This window comes from Scyliorhinus torazame, chromosome 5 (assembly GCF_047496885.1).
Source record: "Scyliorhinus torazame isolate Kashiwa2021f chromosome 5, sScyTor2.1, whole genome shotgun sequence".
In the NCBI taxonomy this organism is placed as follows: Eukaryota; Metazoa; Chordata; class Chondrichthyes; order Carcharhiniformes; family Scyliorhinidae; genus Scyliorhinus; species Scyliorhinus torazame.
This window is the reverse complement of record NC_092711.1, coordinates 172675305-172697585: the sequence shown is the minus strand read 5'-3', so window position 1 is coordinate 172697585 and position 22281 is coordinate 172675305. Positions and strand designations below refer to the sequence as shown.

At 48.4% G+C, this 22281-nt stretch overlaps 1 long non-coding RNA gene across 1 annotated transcript; it reads left to right on the top strand.

Moving 5' to 3' along the window:
- Window positions 1-792: 792 nt before the first annotated feature.
- On the top strand, window positions 793-10037 carry LOC140422361 (uncharacterized). Its single transcript, XR_011947409.1, has 2 exons — window positions 793-1654; window positions 3813-10037. It is a non-coding gene; the product is annotated as an uncharacterized lncRNA (long non-coding RNA).
- The last annotated feature ends 12244 nt before the right edge of the window (window positions 10038-22281 follow it).

The window sequence follows — 22281 nt, the reverse complement described above, 5'->3', positions numbered from 1 at the left end:
GAGGGCTTATGGGTGGAGGCGTTGAGTAGGGTGAACACGACCACAACATGCGCCAGGCTCAGCCTGATTCAATTTAAGGTCGTCCACTGGGCCCACTTGACAGTGGCCCGGATGAGTAAATTTTTCGGATTGGAGGACAGGTGCGCCAGATGTTCGGGAGGGCTGCCGGCGAAACATGTCCACATGTTTTGGGCATGTCCAAAACTCAGGGGGTATTGGCAGGGGTTCGCGGATGTTATGTCCTGTGTACTGAAAACAGGGGTGGTGAGGAGTCCAGAGGTGGCTATTTTGGGGATTTCGGAGGACCCGGGAGTCCAGGGGGAGAGAGAGGCTGACGTTTTGGCCTTTGCTTCCCTGGTAGTCCGGCGACGAATTCTGCTGGGATGGAGGTACTCAAAACCTCCGAAGTCGGAGGCCTGTCTATCAGATATGGCAGGCTTTCTCGGTCTGGATGAAAGCTGTATGGGTTCGCCCGGATGTGGCAACCATTTATCAACTTCTTCGCGGAAAATTAATCGTCAGCGGGGGGCGGGGTTAGGGTAATGTAGGTTAGGGGGGTACTTAGGCTGGTCCTTGTGGGAGGGGAGCTGGGTTTCTTGCACTATAACGATTGTTTTTTTGCACACTGTTTTATATTATTGTTGTTTATTGTGCCAAAATGTCTTAATAAAATTGTTTGTCAAAAAAAAGTTAGGTGGTGTTACTGTTGGGGCTTTTCACAGTAACTTCATTGCAGTGTTAATGTAAGCCAACTTGTGACAATAAAGATTATTTTTAAAAAGAGGTAGCAAATTCTAAGAGTTGAGGAAACACTGCCTCTCCCAAGGGCTGTGAATCTGTGGAATTCACTACTCCAGAGTGCGGTGGAGCTGGGACAGTGAGTAAATTTAGGAGTTTTTAATTGGTACTGTGTTGATGGGTTATGGAGAAGTGGCAGGACTGTCGAGTTAAGGCCAGGATGAGATCCTGGTGGGGCAGACTCGATGGGCCAAATGGCCTAGTTTTGCTCCGAAATCTTATGACCTGATGAAAGGGGGAGACATTGATGTTCCCAGATGTTGCCCAGAGAAGGAAGTTTTAGTCTGAAGCTCATTGTCCAACCTCCACATTGTGACATCATAAAGGAGCTCGTCCTAAATCAACCAATCGGAATAAATTCGCTTCGCTGTGACGTCACTGCATTAGCGCGCACCCGCCCGGCGCGCGGACACGGGAGCCCCGCCCACACTCTTTGTTCCCCCTCCCCCGACAGATACTCGAGACGGTTTCCAAGCAACCAGCTGAGAACTCCGGCTAGAGCAAGAAGCCGCTCGGTGATCGCTCCTTCCCCCACCCCGGCACGGGAATGCGCATGTCTAACGGAGAGGGAAAGCTGCGCATGTGTTGGTGAAATCCCTCTCCCCTGACCCGGGACAGCGCATGTCGAAAAGAGAGGGGAAGCTGCGCATGTGCAGGGGAGCACCACGCCGCTGACCTGACAGCTGAGGTCAGATTGGGAAGATTGGAGGACCGGAAGGACTCTGCTCCTCCGCCAATCAGAGCTCCCCATTGTCTCAATGCGAAAGCTGGACATGGAGGTTTCTGCCGAGCAAAGCTGTTGTTCCTCCAACCCTGAATGAGCTTGAGCTGCACACAGACTCTGTCTCCAACATCTGTGAGTAAAACGCTTAATTTTCTCCCCCATTTATTTTCTTATTCTGACCTTCAATTGGTCACTTGCACCAACTGAAGGGAAAGGAAGTGAATCCAGGGAGGCTGCAGACTCTGGAAAGCTTGGCCCAGGTCTCTCTCTCTCTTCAAGACATTGACATCCTTTGCTCCCTCAGCTTGACACATTTATTTGTCTGGCTAAAAGGATGGTCTCTTTCCTAAGGATGTGGAGATACCGGCGTTGGACTGGGGTGAGCACAGTAAGAAGTCTTACAACACCAGGTTAAAGTCCAACAGGTTTGTTTCAAATACTAGCTTTCGGAGCACTGCTCCTTCCTCAGGTGAATGAAGAGCTATGTTCCAGAAACATACATATCTCTGCAAGACGTGCCAGATCATCGACATGGATACCACCATTGCACGTGAGAACATGTAATGGTGATATATATCTCTGCAAGACGTGCCAGATCATCGACATGGATACCACTATTACACGTGAGAACACCACCCACCAGGTACGCGGTACATACTCGTGCGACTCGGCCAATGTTGTCTACCTCGTACGCTGCAGGAAAGGATGTCCCGAAGCATGGTACATTGGCGAGACCATGCAGACGCTGTGACAACGAATGAACGGACATCACGCGACAATCACCAGGCAGGAATGTTCCCTTCCAGTCGGGGAACACTTCAGCAGTCAAAGGCATTCAGCCTCTGATCTCCGGGTAAGCGTTCTCTAAGGCAGCCTTCAGGACGCGCGACAACGCAGAATCAACGAGCAGAAACTTATAGCCAAGTTCTGCACACATGAGTGCGGCCTCAACTGGGACCTGGGATTCATGTGGCATTACATTCATCCACCACCATCTGGCCTGGGCTTGTGAAATCCTACCAACTGTCCTGGCTTGAGACAATTCACACCTCTTTAACCTGGGGTTACCCCTATCTCTGGATATGGAAACACTTAATTAACTGCAAAGGGGCTGGTTTAGCACACTGGGCTAAATCGCTGGCTTTTAAAGCAGACCAAGCAAGCCAGCAGCACGGTTCAATTCCCGTACCAGCCTCCCCGAACAGGTGCCGGAATGTGGCGACTAGGGGCTTTTCACAGTAACTTAATTGAAGCCTACTTGTGACAATAAGCGATTTTCATTTCATTTTCATTTCATGCTCGCATTCTAAGTATTGTCTTGCATCTTTGAATTTGTCTATACATATGTTTCTGGAACATATCTCTTCATTCACCTGAGGAAGGAGCAGTGCTCCGAAAGCTAGTGTTTGAAACAAACCTGTTCGACTTTAACCTGGTGTTGTAAGACTTCTTACTGTTTCCGAATGTTCACATTTAAAGGTTGACATTAAAGGGAACAGTAAACAGGACAAATCAAACCCAACTAATGAATTCCTTGTCGGAATACTCTCCATCATCAGCAAAGTGATGGAAGGAGTCATCAACAGTGCTATCAAGTGGCACTTACTTAGCAATAACCTGCTCATGGACGCTCCGTTTTGGTTCTGCCAGTGTCACTCATCTCCTGACCTCATTACAGCCTTGGTCCAAACATGGACGAAAGAGCTGAATGTCAGAGGTGAGATGAGAGTGACTGTCCTTGACATCAAGGCAGCATTTGACTGAGTATGGCATCAAGGAGCCTTAGCTAAACTGGAGTCAATGGGAATCTGAGGGAATACTTTGCGTTGGTTGGAGTCATACCTGGCACAAAGGACAATGGTGGTTGAAGGTCAATCATCTCAGCTCCAGGACATCACTCCGGGAGTGATGGGTTTCTTCCATGGTGCTCTGGTTTCCTCCCACAAGTCCCGAACGACGTGCTTGTTAGGTGATTTAGACATTCTAAACTCTCCCTCTGTGTACCCAAACAGGTGCCGGAGTGTGGCGACCAAAGGCTTTTCACAGTAACTTCATTGCTGTGTTAATGTAAGCCTACTTGTAACAATAATAAAGATTATTATTAGGAGAATTGGGAGAGTGAATATTAGATACAGCAGAGTGAGAGTGGAGGGAGAGTGTGTGGAATGGAGATTTAGAGCATTTGAGGGTAAGAGAGAGAGCAAAGAATGTTTGCTAGAAACTAGAATTGTCTGTTCTGAATTTCTTATTCTGCACTGACAGTGATCACTTTTGTAAAATCTTTTTGCAGGAAGTTAGAACGAGAGGCGTTTGAGGCCGATATCTCAAACTAAATATCACGTCAAGAACTGACTGAGTCACTCAATTCTTGGGAATCGAATATCATCGGCCTTTGAATCTAGAAGGAGAAATGTTTGTCTATTCTGTCTGCTTCAAGAGATTTTGAACATCAGTGTGTCTGGAAAAGCACTGAGACACACACACACACCCGTGTGAGACTGTTACAGAGCACTGACTGTGGAAAGTGCTTGAACCAGTGACACAGTCTGAAAACATATTACACCATTCACATCAGGGAGAGCCTGTACACGTGTTCTGTGGACAAGGCTTCAACTGATGGTCCAACGTGGTGAGACTCAAGATCACCCAGACCATGGAGAAACCATGGAAATGTGAGGACTGTGGGAAGGGATTCAAAGGCCCGTACGGGCTGGAAAGGCATCAACGCAGTCACAATGGAGAGAGACCGTTCACCTGCTCTGTGTGTGGGAAGGGATTCACAGCCCCGCATGAGCTGGCAAGGCATCAACGCAGTCACACTGGAGAGAAGCCGTTCACCTGCTCTCAGTGTGAAAAAGGATTCACTGACATTGGCAATCTGCGGAGACACGAACGAGTTCACACTGGGGAGAGGCCGTTCATCTGCTCGGACTGTGGGAAGGAATTCACTCGGTTATCCCACCTGCAGAGACACCAGAGAGTTCACACCGGGGAGAGGCCATTCGCCTGCACTGGGTGTGATAAGGGATTCACTCGGTTATCCCACCTGCAGACACACCAGCGGGTTCACACTGGGGAGAGGCCATTCACTTGCACTGTGTGTGATAAGGGATTCACTCAATTATCCAACCTGCTGAGCCACAATGTCACTCACACCAAGAGCAGGCCCTTTAAATGCTCTGACTGCAGAAGGGGTTTCAAAAGCTCACAGCGATTGATGTCCCACCAGCGCATTCACACTGAGGAGAGACCGTTCAGCTGCTCTCACTGCACAAGGAGCTTTAGAACTTCATCCAACCTGATGAAACACAAGCAAGGCCACACTGGGGAGAGCCCGTTCACCTCTCCGACTGGGAAAAGATTCACTCGGTCATCACTTGCTGAACCACATTGTCACTCACACCAATGAGAGACCCTTTAAATGCTCCGACTGTGGGAGTGGGTTTAAAAGCTCTTGGATACTGATGGAACACCAGCGCATTCACAATGAGGAGAGACCGTTTAGCTGCTCTCACTCCACAAAGAGATTTCAAACATCATCCACATTGCGGAGACACCAGCGAGTTCACACCGGGGAGAGTTGATTCACCTGCTCTGATCATAGAATTTACAGTGCAGAAGGAGGCCATTCAGCTCATCGAGTCTGCACCGGCTCTTTGAGAGAGCACCCTATCCAAGCCCACATCTCCACCCTATCCCCATAACCCCCACCCGACACTAAGGGCAATTTAGCATGGCCAATCCACCTAACCTGCACATCTTTGGACTGTGGGAGGAAACCCACGCACACACGGGGAGAACGTGCAGACTCCGCACAGACAGTGAACCAAGCCGGGAATCGAACCTGGGACCCTGGAGCTGTGAAGCAATTGTGCTAACCACCATAAGACATAGGAGCGGAAGTAAGGCCATTCGGCCCATCGAGTCCACTCAACCATTCAATCATGGCTGATTTCAACTCCATTTACCCGCTCTCTCTCCATAGCCCTTAATTCCTCGAGAAATCAAGAATTTGAAATGAAATGAAATGAAAATCGCTTATTGTCACGAGTAGGCTTCAATGAAGTTACTGTGAAAAGCCCCTAGTCGCCACATTCCAGCGCCTGTCCGGGGAGGCTGGTACGGGAATCGAACCGTGCTGCTGGCCTGCCTTGGTCTGCTTTAAAAGCCAGCGATTTAGCCCAGTGAGCTAAACCAGCCCCTAGCTAAACCAGCAATTTATCAACTTCTGTCTTAAAGACATTCAACGTCCCGGCCTCCGCCGCCCTCTGTGGCAATGAATTCCACAGACCCACCACTCTCTGGATGAAGAAATTTCTCCTCATCTCTGTTCTAAAGTGACTCCCTTTTATTCTAAGGCTGTGCCCCCGGGTCCTAGTCTCCCCTGGTAATGGAAACAACTTCCCTACGTCCCTAAGCCATTCATTATCTTGTAAGTTTCTATTAGATCTCCCCTCAACCTCCGAAACTCCAATGAATATAATCCCAGGATCCTCAGACGTTCCTTGTATGTTAGGCCTACCATTCCTGGGATCATCCGTGTGACTCTCCGCTGGACCCGCTCCAGTGCCAGTATGTCCTTCCTGAGGTGTAGGGCCCAAAATTGCTCACAGTATTCTAAATGGGGCCTAACTAATGCTTTATAAAGCATGCTACCGTGCTGATTGTGGGAAGAGATTTAGTGATTCATCTGCCTTGTTGACACACCAGCGAGTTCATACAGGAAAGAAGCCATTCACCTGCTCTCACTGTGGGGAGGGATTCACTCAGTCATCCAACATGCTGAGACACCAAAAGGTTCACAAGTGATGACCGGTTAAATTCTGCTGTTATTCCTGCTGTTAATCACATCCAGGACTGAACATGGAGTGGGTGAAGGGGTTTGTCTCCTCGTCAACTCCTGGTGCTCAGATGTGGCGACCCTGGCGAACTACTGCTCCCCGGACCTGGAATACCTGACTGTGAAGTCTCATCCAAAATACCTTCCACGGAGTTCACTTCTGCCATTATCACAGTGGTCTACATCCCACCCCAGGCGGAAGTGAAGAAGGCGCTTGATGAATTGTACATCGCTATAAATAACAATGAAATGAAATACCCGGCGGCCCTGTTCATCGTGGCCGGGGACTTTAACCAGGCCAACCTCAAGAGTGTACTGCCAAAATTCCACCAACACATCTCCTGTCCCGACAGGGACCCCGACATCCTTGACCACTGCTACTGATGATCCATCCCCGGACCACACTTTGGAAAATTGGACCACAAGACGGTGCTCCTTCTCCCGGCTGTTTGTTTGCTTAATAAATTTAAGTGTACACAATTATTTTTTTCCAATTAAGGGGCAGTGTAGCGTGGCCAATTCACCTCCACTGCACATCTAATTGGGTTGTGGGGTTGAGACCCACAAGACACGAGGAGAATGTGCAAACTCCACACGGACAGTGACTGGGGCCAGGATCGAACCCAGGTTCTTGGTGCCGTGAGACAGCAGTGCTACCCATTGTGCCACCCAACTGACAGATTTCTAATTACCAATAACACAAAGGGATATGGGGACAGTGTGGGGAAAAAGACATTGAAGTGGATAATCAGCCATGATCATATTGAATGGTGGAGCAGGCTCGATGGGCTGAATGGCCAACTCCAGCTTCGATGATGTAAAGATAGGTAGGAAAGTAAATTGTGAAGAGGACATAAGGAGGTTACAAAGTGATATAGATATGTTACGTGAGTGGGAAAAGACCTGCCAAATGGAGAATAATGTGGGAAAATGTGAAGTTGGCCAGAAGAATTAAAAAAAGCTTATTATCCAAATGGTGAGAGATTGCAGAGCTCTGAGATTCAGAGGGTGTCCGAGAGCCTGAATCACAAAAGGCGAGTATACAGGTACAGCAAGTAATTAGGAAAGCTAATAGAATGTTATTGTTTATTGTGAGGGGAATTGAATACAAAAGTAGGGAGGTTATGCTTCAGTTATACAGGACATTGGTGAGACCACATCTGGAGCACTGCGTACAGTATTGCTCTCATTTAAGAAATGATGTAAATGTGTTGGAAGCAGTTCAGAGAAGGTTTACTGGACTCATACCTGGAATTGGAGGCTGGTCTTATGAGGAACGATTGGACACGCTGGGCTAGTGTCCGATGGAGTTTAGGTGACTTGATTGAACCGTATAAGATCCTGAGGGGCCTTGACAGAGTGGATGTGGAAAGGATGTTTCCTCTTGAGGGAGAATATAGAAATTGGAGTCACTTTAAAAGTAATAACTTGCCCATTTAAGACAGAGGAGAACTTTTTTCTCTTGGGAGTCTTTGGAACTCTCTTCCTCAAAGGGCAGTGGAAGCAGAGTCTGTGAATATTTTGAAGGCAGAGCTGGATAGAATCTTGATAGGCAAGGGGGTGAAAGGTTATCGGGGGATTAGCGGGAATGTGGAGTTGAGGTTACAATCAGATCAGCCGTGAACGTATTGAATGGTGCAGCAGGCTCGAGGGGCCGAGTGGCCTACTCCAGCTCCTAATCCGTACGTTCTCACATCCTTTATAATAGATTGTAGCATTTTCCCTCCTACTGATGTCAGGCTAATGGGTCTGTGGTTCCCCATTTTCTCTCTCCTTCCTTAAATATTGGGGTTACATTTACCACCTTCCATTCTGCAGGAACCATTCCAGAATCTATAGAATTTTGAAAGATGATCACCAATGTATCCACTATCTCTACAGCCACCTCTTTCAACACTCTGGGATGTAGAGCATCAGCTTTTGGGGATTTATTAACTTTGAACCACATTAATTTCTCCAGCACTACTTTTTCACTAATACTAATCTGCTTCAGTTCCTCGTGCTTACTAGTCACTTGGTTCTCTTGTGTTTTTGGGCCGATTTCATGTCCTCCATGAAGACAGGCACACATTGTTTAGTTTCTCTGCCATTTCCTTATTCCCCATTATAAACTCTCCTGTCTCTGCCTGGAATGGACCCACATTGGTCTTTGCTAATCTTTTCCTTTTCACTTTAAAAAAAAAAAAGCATTTTATTGAGATATTTTTGGTATAGTAACAACAACCAAATAAACAATATACATGAAACCATAAACATTGTGCAAAAGCCTTATTGACCCCCTACTCTAATCTAAACACCCCCCCCCCCCCCGCCCCCCACGTCTGCTGACGATTTACTTCCAGCAAAGAAGTCGATGAACGGTTGCCACCTCCGGGCGAACCCTAACAGAGACCCTTTCAAGGCAAACTTGATTTTCTCCAAACAGAGAAAGCTAGCCATGTCCGATAGCCAGGTCTCCAACTTCGGGGGCTTTGAGTCCCTCCATGCTAATAGTATCCATCTCCGGGCTACCAGGGAACCAAGGCCAGAACGTCTGCCTCTTTCTCCTCTTGGATTCCCGGGTCTTCTGACACCCCGAAAATAACCACCTCTGGACTCAAGTGCCACACATATTTTTAACACCATGGACATGACTTCCACAAACCCCTGCCAAAATCCCCTCAGCTTTGGACATGTCCAAAACATGTGGACATGGTTCGCCAGTCCTCCCGCACATTTTGCGCACCTGTCCTCCACACCAAAGAATCTGCTCATCTGGGCCAGTGTCATGTGAGCCCGGTGAACAACCTTAAATTGTACCAGGTTGAGCCTGGCACATGTTGTGGACGTGTTGACTCTACTCAACATGTCTGCCCATAGACCATCCTCTATCCCAGCTCCTCCTCCCACTTGTCCTTTTCACATTATAAAGGAAAATGTTTCTAGCCAGTTTGCTCTCGTATTCTATTTTCTCTTTATGAGTTTCTTGATCCTCCTTTGCTGAATTCTAAAACAAGTTTCCAATCCTCAGGGTTACACTTATTTTGGCCATTTTGTGAGCGATGAGATCTATTTTATCTTCAAAAATGAGCCGAAGATCTGGTTGATTGGAGGTGTCCAAAAATACAACTTTATTGTTAATTATCCACCTTGATTCTCTTACGTAAAAATAAATCAAATTCTCATCAATGGTCTAACCCCTTATTGGTTTCAAATTCTCAGCTGAGGCTTCCTGATTTATTCAAAAAACTCTCTGTCACTTGTAGCATGATTTGTTACCCAGGCATTGGTCATGACTTAAGATTCATTAATGTCTATCAAATTAATTAAATATCTACATGCTCCCGCCACGTGTACCAATCCTCTGAAGATGAGGTGTTCTGCATTAACGTTGCTTGTTGCTAAGGCTTTGCTACATTTTGTAAATGTTTGTGTTGCTGAGGCTGCAATTCGTTTTCATTACTAAATGTATTTGTAGAACAATGGTTTATTCACTACGAGGGCTTTTATGCAACTTTTCTTGAAACAGTGTTAGATTCTGACACATAATTAAGTTCCTGTGCAGCAATTCTCATATTTTTATCTGAAACAATGACTTTGCCTTGTGGATATTCCATTTTCTGTCTGTATGTATACTGAATTTAAGAATTATACTGCATTCATTCTTAAAGGTACCAATAAATCAGTGAAGCAATAAATCTGTAATCTATCAATGAGCCTCTTCCTTTAACCAGTGGAATCTTTAATTTTTCTTGTTAGCCACGGTTGCGTCACTTTTCCTGTTGGATTTTTGTTTCTGAAAGGAATCTATATTTATATAAATATGTGATAATTCCTTAAATGCGATTGCCTGTGTATCATTACACATTTTATTGTAAGTTCCCAATCAACTTGCCCCTCATAGCTTGACAGTTTCGTTCTGAGACAGAACCATGTAACTACCATAGCCTATCTTCATCTAAACCTGCATTCTTTAGGGGTTCCAAACAGAAACAGGAACTATCTGTCATCTACCTTCCAAACACCCTTTCACTCTGTGATCCTCATGAAATTTGCCACAAGGCTCAAGCGCATCAGTCGTGAGAAGGCCAGTCCAGCAGAAAGAAACCCTCCGACCCTCCCCATTGACCAACTCAGAATGAACAAAATACAGTCCTGGATGTAATTGAGAGCAGAAACAATAGCAGCAGAATCCAACCCCTGTAATCAATTGTGAACTTGTTGGTGTCTCAGCAGGTACGAGGAAACACAGAATCCCTTCCCACACTGAGAGCAGGTGAACGGTCTCTCCCTCCTGTGAACTCGCTGGTGGGATGTCAGGCTGGATAATTGATTGAATCCCTTCCCACATTGAGAGCAGATGAATGGCCTCTCGCCAGTGTGATCCCAGTAGTGCCTCTGCAGGCTGGATAATTGAGTGAATCCATTCCCACACTGAGAGTAGGTGAACGGTCTCTCCCCAGTGTGAACACGCTGGTGTGTCTGCAGGGTGAATGACTGACTGAATCCTTTCCCACAAAGAGTGCAGCTGAATGGCCTCTCCGCAGTGTGAATGCGTCGATGAACTTCCAGTGCAGATGGGGCTATGTATCTCTTCCCACAGTTCCAGCATTTCCACTGTTTCTCCATATTTTGGGTCTCCTAGTGTCTCTCCAGGTTAGACAATTGAAGCCTTACCCATACAGAGAGCACATGAGCAGTCTCGCCCTGTTGAGTGCTGCGATGTTTTGTCAGGCTGCGTGTCTGGTTAAAGCTCTTTCCACAGTCAGTGCTCTGGAACACTCTCGGGTGTGTGTTCCCCAAGGAATCAAGTGACTCTGGCAGATCAAGACATGGGGCGAGATTCTCCGACCCCCCGCCGGGTCGGAGAATCGCCGGGGCCTGGCGTGAATCCCGTCCCCGCCAGTTGCTGAATTCTCCACCACCGGATATTCGGCGGGGGCGGGAATCGCGCCGCGCCGGTTGGCGGGCAACCCCCCGCGATTCTCCGGCCCGGATGGGCCGAAGTCCCGCCGCTAAAATGCCTGTCCCGCCGGCGTAGATTAAACCACCTACCTTACTGGTGGGACAAGGCGGCGCGGGTGGGCTCCGGGGTCCTGGGGGGGGCGCGGGGCGATCTGGCCCAGGGGGGTCCACCGATCCGCGGGCGGGCCTGTGCCATGGGGGCACTCTTTCCCTTCCGCCTCCGCCACGGTCTCCACCATGGCGGAGGCGGAAGAGACTCCCTCCACTGCGCATGCGCGGGAATGCCGTCAGCAGCCGCTGACGCTCCCGCGCATGCGCCGCCCGGAGATGTCATTTCCGCGACAGCTGGCGGGGCACCAAAGGCCTTTTCCGCCAGCTGGCGGGGCGGAAATTCGTCCGGCGCCGGCCTAGCCCCTTAAGGTTGGGGCTCGGCCCCCAAAGATGCGGAGCATTCGGCACCTTTGGGGCAGCGCGATGCCCAACTGATTTGCGCTGTTTTGGGCGCCAGTCGGCGGACATCGCGGCGTTTCCGGAGAATTTTGCCCATGATGTTTGAGATTTCTGGCTATAATTCCTCTTTTAATATTCTAGATTTTTTTTTTACAAAAGACAACACTGTCAGCACAGGATAGAAACTCAGAACAGAATTTCTGAACACTCATTCCCCAAAAGCTGTACATCTCCGTCCCACACACTCTCCCTCCATTCTCACTCTGCTGTACTAATATTCACCCTCCCAATTCTGAAGATGCTGATTGACAGATTCACGCTCACGGCTTCCTGTCCTTAACACAGAGATCATAACAAATGGGAGTTACAGCCGGCTATTTGGCCCATTGAACTTGCTCAACCCTGTAATGAGCTCAATGGCCGATCTAGCTCAGCACCATTTCCCCACACTATTCCCCATTTCCCTTGGTGACATCAACATCTTGAAACCTATCAATCTCAATCTGGAAAATACTTAATGACTGAGGGTCCACAGTCCTCTGGGGGAGGGAATTCCAAAGGTTCACCACATCCTCGAGTGAAGAATTCGCTCCTCATCTTAACTTTCAGTCCATTTTCCAACCTGTTCCCCGTGACCCTCATGTTCAGCCTTCACCTGGGGAAACCAGCCCTTTAATTGTGAACTTTAGGAAAGAGACCATCCTTTTTGCCAGACAAATAAAGGTGTGAAGATGAGGGAGCAAAGGATGTCAATGTATTTCACAGACAGAGAGACCTGTGCCAAGCTTTCCAGAGTCTGCACTCTCCCTGAATTCACTTCCTTTCTCTTCATTTGCTGCAAGTGACCAATTGCAGATCAGAATTAGAAAAGAAATGGAAAGGGGGAGAAAATAAAGTTTTACTCCTAGATGTTGGATACAGGAGGAAGTTTTAATCTGTGTGAAGTTCAAGCTCATTCAGCATTCGAGGAACAACAGCTTTGCCCGGCAGAAACCTCCATGTCCAGCTTCCGAATTGAGACAATGGGGGAGCTCTGATTGGCGGAGGAGCAGAGTCCTTCCGGTCGTTCGACTCTTCCCATTGGTTGCCAGCCGCTTAAAGACGCAGGGCACCATGTCACGTGGCCACGGAAGCACTTTTGACCTCAAGAAGAGCAGACCACATGCCCAATGGAATAGCCTTTTTCTGTGTATGCAACTGACCTCTTCCTTGGACATGCGCAGTCCCGTGCTCTCCACCAGCGCTGCGGATAAAGCGGTTTCTCAAGCGCGCGGGATTGTGGGAGCCCCGGTTGCCATTACCCATACTGAGCCCAGTCTCCAAATTCCAGGGACTGGGATGAAAAGCGAGGAAGTAACCCCACCCTGGCACAAAGTAACTTTGGATAAATTTAAAAAAAATTAAAGTACCCAATTAATTTATTTTCCAACTTTTAATATAAATTTAGAGTACCCAATTCTTTTTTTCCAACGAAGGGGCAAAATTAGCTTGGCCAATTCACCCACCCTGCATATCTTTTTGAGTTGTGGGGGTGAGTCCCAGGTAGGCACAGGGAGAATGGGCAAACTTCACATGCACTGTGACCCAGGGACGGGATCGGTCCTGGGTCCTCAGTGTCATAGGCAGCAGTGCTAACCACTGGAAACAATTGGAAAATTAATTTTCCAATTAAGGGGCAATTTAGCGTGGCCAATCCAGCTACTCTGCACATCTTTGGGTTGTGGAGATGAGACCCAAGCAGACACGGGGAGAATATGCAAACGTTTTTTGGCGCCATGAGGTAGCAGTGCTAACTACTGCACCACCATGCCTCTCCTCCCCTGAGCAAAACAGTTTGTTAACTTAAGGATAAGATTTAGACACTTGGGTGACATATTGGGGAAGACAATAGGTGAGAGTGAAACTGTACCAGAGAGTCAGCATCTTGAGGGGAGGAGAATTGGGGAAAAGCAGGAGAACAGTGGGATGAATCATTGGCAAATAGGGTTAGTCATTGGCAAATAGGGTTAAGGAAAATCCCAAGGCTTTTTACACGTACATAAAAAGCAAGAGGGTAGCCAGGGAAAGGGTTGGCCCACTGAAGGATAGGCAAGGGAATCTATGTGTGGAGCCAGAGGAAATGGGCGAGGTACTAAATGAATACTTTGCATCAGTATTCACCAAAGAGAAGGAATTGGTAGATGTTGAGTCTGGAGAAGGGGGTGTAGATAGCCTGGGTCACATTGTGATCCAAAAAGACGAGGTGTTGGGTGTCTTAAAAAATATTAAGGTAGATAAGTCCCCAGGGCCTGATGGGATCTACCCCAGAATACTGAAGGAGGCTGGAGAGGAAATTGCCGAGGCCTTGACAGAAATCTTTGGATCCTCGCTGTCTTCAGGGGATGTCCCGGAGGACTGGAGAATAGCCAATGTTGTTCCTTTGTTTCAGAAGGGTAGCAAGGATAATCCCGGGAACTACAGGCCGGTGAGCCTTACTTCAGTGGTAGGGAAATTACTGGAGAGAATTCTTCGAGACAGGATCTACTCCCATTTGGAAGCAAATGGACGTATTAGTGAGAGGCAGCACGGTTTTGTGAAGGGGAGGTCGTGTCTCACTAACTTGATAGAGTTTTTCGAGGAGGTCACTAAGATGATTGATGCAGGTTGGGCAGTAGATGTTGTCTATATGGACTTCAGTAAGGCCTTTATCAAGGTCCCTCATGGTAGACTAGTACAAAAGGTGAAGTCACACGGGATCAGGGGTGAACTGGCAAGGTGGATACAGAACTGGCTAGGCCATAGAAGGCAGAGGGTAGCAATGGAGGGATGCTTTTCTAATTGGAGGGCTGTGACCAGTGGTGTTCCACAGGGATCAGTGCTGGGACCTTTGCTCTTTGTAGTATATATAAATGATTTGGAGGAAAATGTAACTGGTCTGATTAGTAAGTTTGCAGACGACACAAAGGTTGGTGGAATTGCGGATAGCGATGAGGACTGTCTGAGGATACAGCAGGATTTAGATTGTCTGGAGACTTGGGCGGAGAGATGGCAGATGGAGTTTAATCCGGACAAATGTGAGGTAATGCATTTTGGAAGGGCTAATGCAGGTAGGGAATATACAGTGAATGGTAGAACCCTCAAGAGTATTGAAAGTCAAAGAGATCTAGGAGTACAGGTCCACAGGTCATTGAAAGGGGCAACACAGGTGGAGAAGGTAGTCAAGAAGGCATACGGCATGCTTCCCTTCATTGGCCGGGGCATTGAGTATAAGAATTGGCAAGTCATGTTGCAGCTGTATAGAACCTTAGTTAGGCCACACTTGGAGTATAGTGTTCAATTCTGGTCGCCACACTACCAGAAGGATGTGGAGGCTTTAGAGAGGGTGCAGAAGAGATTTACCAGAATGTTGCCTGGTATGGAGGGCATAAGCTATGAGGAGCGATTGAATAAACTCGGTTTGTTCTCACTGGAACGAAGGAGGTTGAGGGGCGACCTGATAGAGGTATACAAAATTATGAGGGGCATAGACAGAGTGGATAGTCAGAGGCTTTTCCCCAGGGTAGAGGGGTCAATTACTAGGGGGCATAGGTTTAAGGTGAGAGGAGCAAAGTTTAGAGTAGATGTACGAGGCAAGTTTTTTACGCAGAGGGTAGTGGGTGCCTGGAACTCACTACCGGAGGAGGTAGTGGAAGCAGGGACGATAGGGACATTTAAGGGGCATCTTGACAAATACATGAATAGGATGGGAATAGAAGGATACGGACCCAGGAAGCGTAGAAGATTGTAGTTTAGTCGGGCAGTATGGTCGGCACGGGCTTGGAGGGCCGAAGGGCCTGTTCCTGTGCTGTACATTTCTTTGTTCTTTGTTCTTTGTTTGAATTAGTGTTAAAATAAATAGTGAGAAGGGAGTGCATGAGGGGACAGAGATTTATAGTTTTAGAGGGAGAAGGATGTTTCATGGCAAGTAGAATTATGTATTCTGAATTTCTGTCATCTATTTTTGCTGCAGTTGTGTTGGCATCAGAGACAAACATCTGGATTCCACCAACATTTTTTCTTTGATGATTACCGGATAGATATTGGCCAGGACACCAGGAATAACTCCCCTGCTCTTCTTTGAAACAGTGACCTTGGATCTTAAACATCCATCAGAACAGGCAGACCAGAGCTCGGTTTCATGCCTCATCTGAAATTCTACATTGCAGTTCACCTTCCAGACTGCAGTAGATAGTCATCCTTGGTTTTTATGCTCAAATCCTTGAGTAAGATATAAATATTGGGACCTGTGATTCAGAGGCGCGAGTGCTATGAACTGAATGCAACTGACTGTAATGCCCTTTTTTGTAGCATTTTAGAAGGGGAGCTTTTACAGACTGTAAACTAAATCAAATGTCACAGCAGGGTCTGATTGATTCATTCAATTTCTCAGGTTGTGAATATCATCAGTCTTTTTATCTTGGAGAAGTGATTTTTTGTTCTGTCAGTTTGAAACATGGGAGTGTGAATGGTAAAGCAGTGAAATACACACAGGGGAGTGAGATTTCTCCAGAGGACTGACTGTGGAAAGAGCTTCCACCAGTTATGCAGCCTGAAATAACATCGAACCATTCAGATTTTGGAGAGACCATAGATGCATGGAAATGTAGGAATTGTGGGAATTAATTCAGATCCCATTTGCATGGAAACCCATCACCACTGTCACACCAGTTAGAGCTGTTGACCTGCTCCGTGTATGGGAAGGGATTTACATATTCTGCCAACCGACTGAACCACCAGTGAGTTCACAATGAGGATGGGACATTCGCCTGCTCTCTGTGTGAGAAGAGATTCATTCAGTTGTCCCACCTGCTGTCACAACAATCGAGTCACGCAGGGGAGAAGCCGGTCACCTGCATCCAGTTTGGAAAGGGATTCCTTGGGTCATCCACCCAGCTGAGACTCCAGCGAGTTCATATGTGAGTGCAGAGATTGGATTTTGCTGTTATTGCTGCTAGTTACAGTCAAGACTATTCATTCTGACATTAGCTCAGTTGGTCTACGTCAGTGTTTAGGCTCCACTTGAGCTTCCTTCAATTCTCCTTCAACTCCTGTGAATCAGCAGAACCTTCTATTCCTTCCCCCGTCATGTGTTCATCTAGGTTCCCCTTATATCTGTCTCTCACCTCAACCACTTCATGTGGTAGCATGGTCCACATTCTCACCTCCCTGAAAAAAAGAACAGTTCCACCTGAATTTATCAGTGATCATCTTATCTTTGTTTCCACAATTTCTGGCCTCACCCACAAGTGGAAACTCTTCATCTCAACATCAACCCTATAAAACCCCTTTATAATCTTAAAGTCTCTATCAGGTCAACCGTCAGCCTTCTCTTTCCCAGAGAAAATACCCCCAGTCTGTTCAGTCTATCCTGTAACTTAAAACTCTCCATTCTTGTACCATCCTTGTGAATCTTTCTTGCACCTTGTCCTGTTTCTCTCTCTCATTTTTATAATTATGGAGATGCAGAACTGCTCACAGTATTCGAAGTGTAGTCAAACCAGGATCTAACAAATTGAACATGACTTCTCTGCTTTTCAATGTTCTTCCTCAGCAAATGAGGCCCAGGTACTGGCCCCATAATTCAGGAACGATGTCAAGACTTTGGAAAGGCTGCAGGGATTTGGTACGGTGACAGGAATGAGAAACTTCAGTTCTGTGAAGAGGCCAAGGTTGTTCTCCTTAGAGCAGTGAAGGCTAAGAGGAAATTTGGTGTAGTAACTCAATTCATCGGAACCTGAATATAATCAGCCTTTGAATCTAGAAGGAAAAATATGTCTCTGCACTGTCTGCTTCCAAAACTTTTAAATATTGGTGTTAATGGAAAGTGTTCCAATGCAAAGATCGGTCACCTGCTCAGAGTGTGGGAAGAGATTCACTCTGTCCTCCAGCTCACTGAAATACCATGTCACTCACACCAATAACAGACAGTTTAAATGCTCTGAGTGTGTGAGTGCCTTTAAAAGCGCTGTGGAACTGATGGCCCACCACTCACACTGAGGATAAACCGTTCAGCTGCTGTCACTGCACAAAGAGATTTAAAACGTCATCCCACCAGCTGAGATACCAGTGGGTTCACACCGGGGAGAGACCTGCTCCAAGTGTGAGAAGGGATTCAGTAATTAATCTGATCTGCAGATATACCCGTGAGTTCACACCAGGGAGAGACCATTCACCTGCTCCATGTATGGTAAGAAATTCAATAATTCACCCAGCCGGCTGAAACACAAGTGCAGTAACATCAATTAGAAAGGTTTTAGATAGGTTGTGAGGGGTGGTCAGGTGGGGGAAGGGGAGGGGGAGTGGGATGGTCAGGTAGGGGTGGTGGTGGCGGGGGGGGTTGTAATGTGTCAGAATTGGAGACTGAGAGCAGTCATGAGCAGAGAGGGGGGCCATCTTGGATGGGCCCAGTTCAGGGGGGAATTAAGTGAGGCAGAACTGATAGGGGATGATGGCGGACGGTAGAGGGGAATAGAGGTACAAGCCTCCAGTAATGATTGTGACATGAAATGTCCGGGGGCTAAATGCGCTTGTCAAGAGGACCCGGGTTTTGCACACCTGAGGGCTATGAAAGCGGAGATGATTTTTCTACAGGAGACGCATCTCCAGGTGAAGGATCAGGTTAGGCTGAGGGAGGGATGGGTGGGGCAAGTGTTCCACTCGGGGTTTGATTCAGAGTCAAGGAGAGGTAGCCATCCTGCTGAACAAGAGAACAGGGTGCGTGGGGGCCAGGGAGGTGCAGGACCCAGGAGGAAGGTGTGTGATAGCGAGTGGGGTGCTAGAGGGGACGCCTGTGGTGCTAGTCAATGTATATGTGCCTAATTGGGAAGTTGGTGGGTTTATAAGGGGGTCTTGGGAGCGATCCTGGAGATAGATACACAGCAACTGATTATGGGCAGAGACTTTAATTGTGAAATGAAGCTGAAGGTGGACAGGTCGAGGCACAAGTCGATGGGAAGGTCGAGGATGACAAAGGAGTTGGGAGAGTTTATGGAAAATATGGGAATGATTGTCCCATGAAGGTTCAGGAACCATGGATGGAGGGAGTACTCTTTCTTCTCGCATGTGTATAATGTGTATTGAAGTATTGATTTCTTTGTGGTGAGTCGGGTGGTGTTGGTGGGGGTAGTGGGAGTGGCCTATGCGTGAATCATGATCTCAGATCTTGCACTGCACTGGCTGGATGTGAGGCTTCATTCGGGACAGGTGCAGAGGCCGGGATGGAGGCTGGACTCAGGCATATTGGCGGATTAGGGGTTTTGTTATAAGGTGAGGAGGGTGACTGGGGATTATGTGGAGCTTAATCAGAATGGGAAGGTGTCGGCACCCACGTTCTGGGAGACGTTGAAGGCGGTGGTTCAATGTGAGATTATCTTGTTTAAGGCTCACAGGGGTCGGAGGAGGAGGGAGGAGCACGGACGGCTGCTGGACCAGATAGTCGAGGTGGGCAGGAGATACCGGGGAGGGGGGCCACTAAGGAGTTGCTGGCGGTGAGGAAGAGGCTGCAGGGGCACTTTGATAGGTTGATGACGAGAAAAGCGGTGCGGCAGCTACGGAGGGCAAGTAGGGTCCAGTACGAGAACAGAGAGAAGGCGAGGGGCCTTCTGGTTTCGGGGGTTTGCTAAGAAGTCACACATCAGGTGGCTCTCCTCCCACGAACCTGAAAAATACTCTTTTTCCTCGAAAAACGCCTGCAAACGATACAAATCAGCCCCACACCATTACAAAATGAAGGAAGAAGGAAAGATGCTGAACAACAGCCAGTCCAGAGGCTGAGTGGAGACCAGGAGTGGGAAAAGCCGGGACAAACAACAATCGGCTGAGCCGACCAGCGCACGAGGCGGTGAAACCCGGAACTCGCCAGAGTGAGAGGAACCGACAGGCCGCACGAAAAGCCCCCTCTCACCAGGGGATGGATGGAGGATATTCCTCTCAAGTGAGTTGAGGGAATACCAAGAAGAGATGAAATCGGACATACAAGCTGCGGTGAAGCTTGTGGCCGAAGCTCTGGCGAACATGCAGGTGACCCTGGACAAAGCCGAAAAGCGACTGGAGGCCCAGGAGGCAACGATTAAAGATCTGGAAAGAGCCACAACGAACCAGAGCGACCGGATCATCGCCCTGGAAAAGGAGGTGGCAAGGCTAGTCGCGACACAAGGCAACCTGAGAGGAAAGGTTGAGGATCAGGAGAACCGGTCGAGGCGGCAGAAACTACGAATCGTGAGCCTACCGGAGAGGAGCGAAGGTCAGAACCCAACAGACTATGTGGCCCAAATGCTGGGTAACCTGCTGGGAAGGGACAGCTTCTCCAACCCACCTGAAATCGACAGAGCACACCGATCGATCCGACCAAAGCGCAAACCGGGGAACAGCCGAGGGCGATAATCGGCAAGATGCACCGGTACCATGACCGGGAAAGAATCCTGTGCTGGGCCAGGCAGTCCACAAACTGCAGCCGGGAAGGTCACAAGATCCGGATCTACCAGGACATTGGGGCTGACCTGGCCAAGCGTTGGGCCGAGTTTAACACAGTGAAGGCCGCACTGTACAGAAACGGCGTAGGATTTGGAATGCTGGACCCAGCCAAGCTCTGGGTCATGTATCAAGGCAGGGAACACTTTCTCACGCTCCCTGCAGACGCTGGCACGTTCGTCGCAGAGAACAGACTGGAGAAATGGCAGCAGGGGCAGCAATGAAGAGCCCGCAGAATGAGACTTTGATAAAGCAATGTTTTAACAAAAAAAAGCTTTCTCCCTTTTACAGTCTGTACCGCCAACAGGAGACCATTGCCACAGAGACCGCTTCACACGGGTGAACACTGCCCCGTTTTGGAGACGAGAGCAACAAGAGAAGGAAGGATGATCTAAGTATAGCTAAGCACAGGGAAATGGCGGACAGGAAGCCCAGAAATCGGGCAATAGGAGGAAGTGAAACAACTCCCAGGAGGGGGCACCACACTAGCAAGGTAGCTAGCACTGGGATTCATGCAGGAGAGGCTGCGGTGCGTCTCCCACAAGGGGGATGGCGCCTGGCCCCGGGATGGGGTCAGGCATATAACGGGCACGGAGGGATAATCAGGGGAGCAAACAGCAGGGAGGGGGAAGGTTTAGCTACGGAATGGAGGTAGGTGTGTGCGGGTGAGAAGATTGGGGAGGGGGGGAGGGAGGAGAAGAAGACACCGGAAGGGAGAAATAGGTGTAGAAAGATGGAAGGCATTAGACCGGCTGCAACAGGCCACATGTGGCGACTTGGAACAAAATGGCTTTGCAAGCAACCACTTTGGAGGGTCCCTGGACAAAGGGAAACCCTGGATAGCAGGGGCTCACCCACATGGCGTGCACATAGTTGGCGGCCATGTTGGATGTCCGCTGGAAAAGGGAAACCCCGGAGCGCAGGGGCCCGACCACCAGGTAAGTATGTTTGATCCCACAGGAGCAGAGGGACAAAATAGTCACCTGGAATGTTGGGGGACTTAACGGCCCAGTGAAAAGATCCAGAGTCTCTGTCCACCTGAAAAGCATGAAAGCCGACGTAGTCTTCCTCCAAGAGACACATCTGAGGGAGCAGGACCGGCTGTGGTTAAGGAAGGACTGGGTGGGACAGACCTACCATTCCTGCTATGGGACGAGGGCCAGGGGGGTAGTCATTTTGCTAAATAAGAGGACAATGTTCACGGTGACAAGGACGGTTACAGACCCAGGGGGACAGTACGTCCTGGTTAGCGGTGTCCTGGATGGGGCACCAGTCATCTTCGTCAACATGTACGCTCACAACTGGGATGACACGGATTTTATAAAGAAGACCATGGCGGAAACACCCGACATAGATACGCACCAGCTCATCATGGGCGGGAGGGGGGGGGGGGGGTACTTTAACTGTGTACAGGACCCACGGACGGACATGTTGAACCCCATAACGGGAAAGACCTCCAAATTGGCAAAAGAAGTCGGCATAATCATGGAGCAGATTGGGAAGGTGGACCCATGGCGATTCAGCCACCCAGGGGTGAAGGAGTTCTCATTCTTCTCCCAAGTACATAATGTCTATTCATGGATCGACTTCTTTGTAGTGGGAAAATTGGTGCTTCCAGGGCTAGTAAGGGCGGGATACTCCACGATCGTGATCTCCGACCATGCTCCACATTATATGGATGTGAGGTTGGAGACAGCTGTGCCCAACACTCCTCATGGAGGTTGGACACGGCCCTCCAGGCCGACTAGGCTTTTTGCGCAAAAACGTCACAGGCAATAGACGAGTACAATACTAACAACCAGACCGGGGAGGGGGGAGAAACAGAGTACTCAGCCAAGCCCAACAAAGGAACCAAGCGGCACGGGGGGGGGGGGGGGGCAGGAAGGGAAAAAGGGCAAAAGGAAAATCGATGGGGAGCAAAAGGTTGGGGAACACAGTCACCATGGCAACGTTGTAAGAATAAAAGAAGGGGAAACTGATGTATTTATGTAAATACTCAAAACCGATCTTAGTGTAAATAGTTCTAATTTTACTTCTT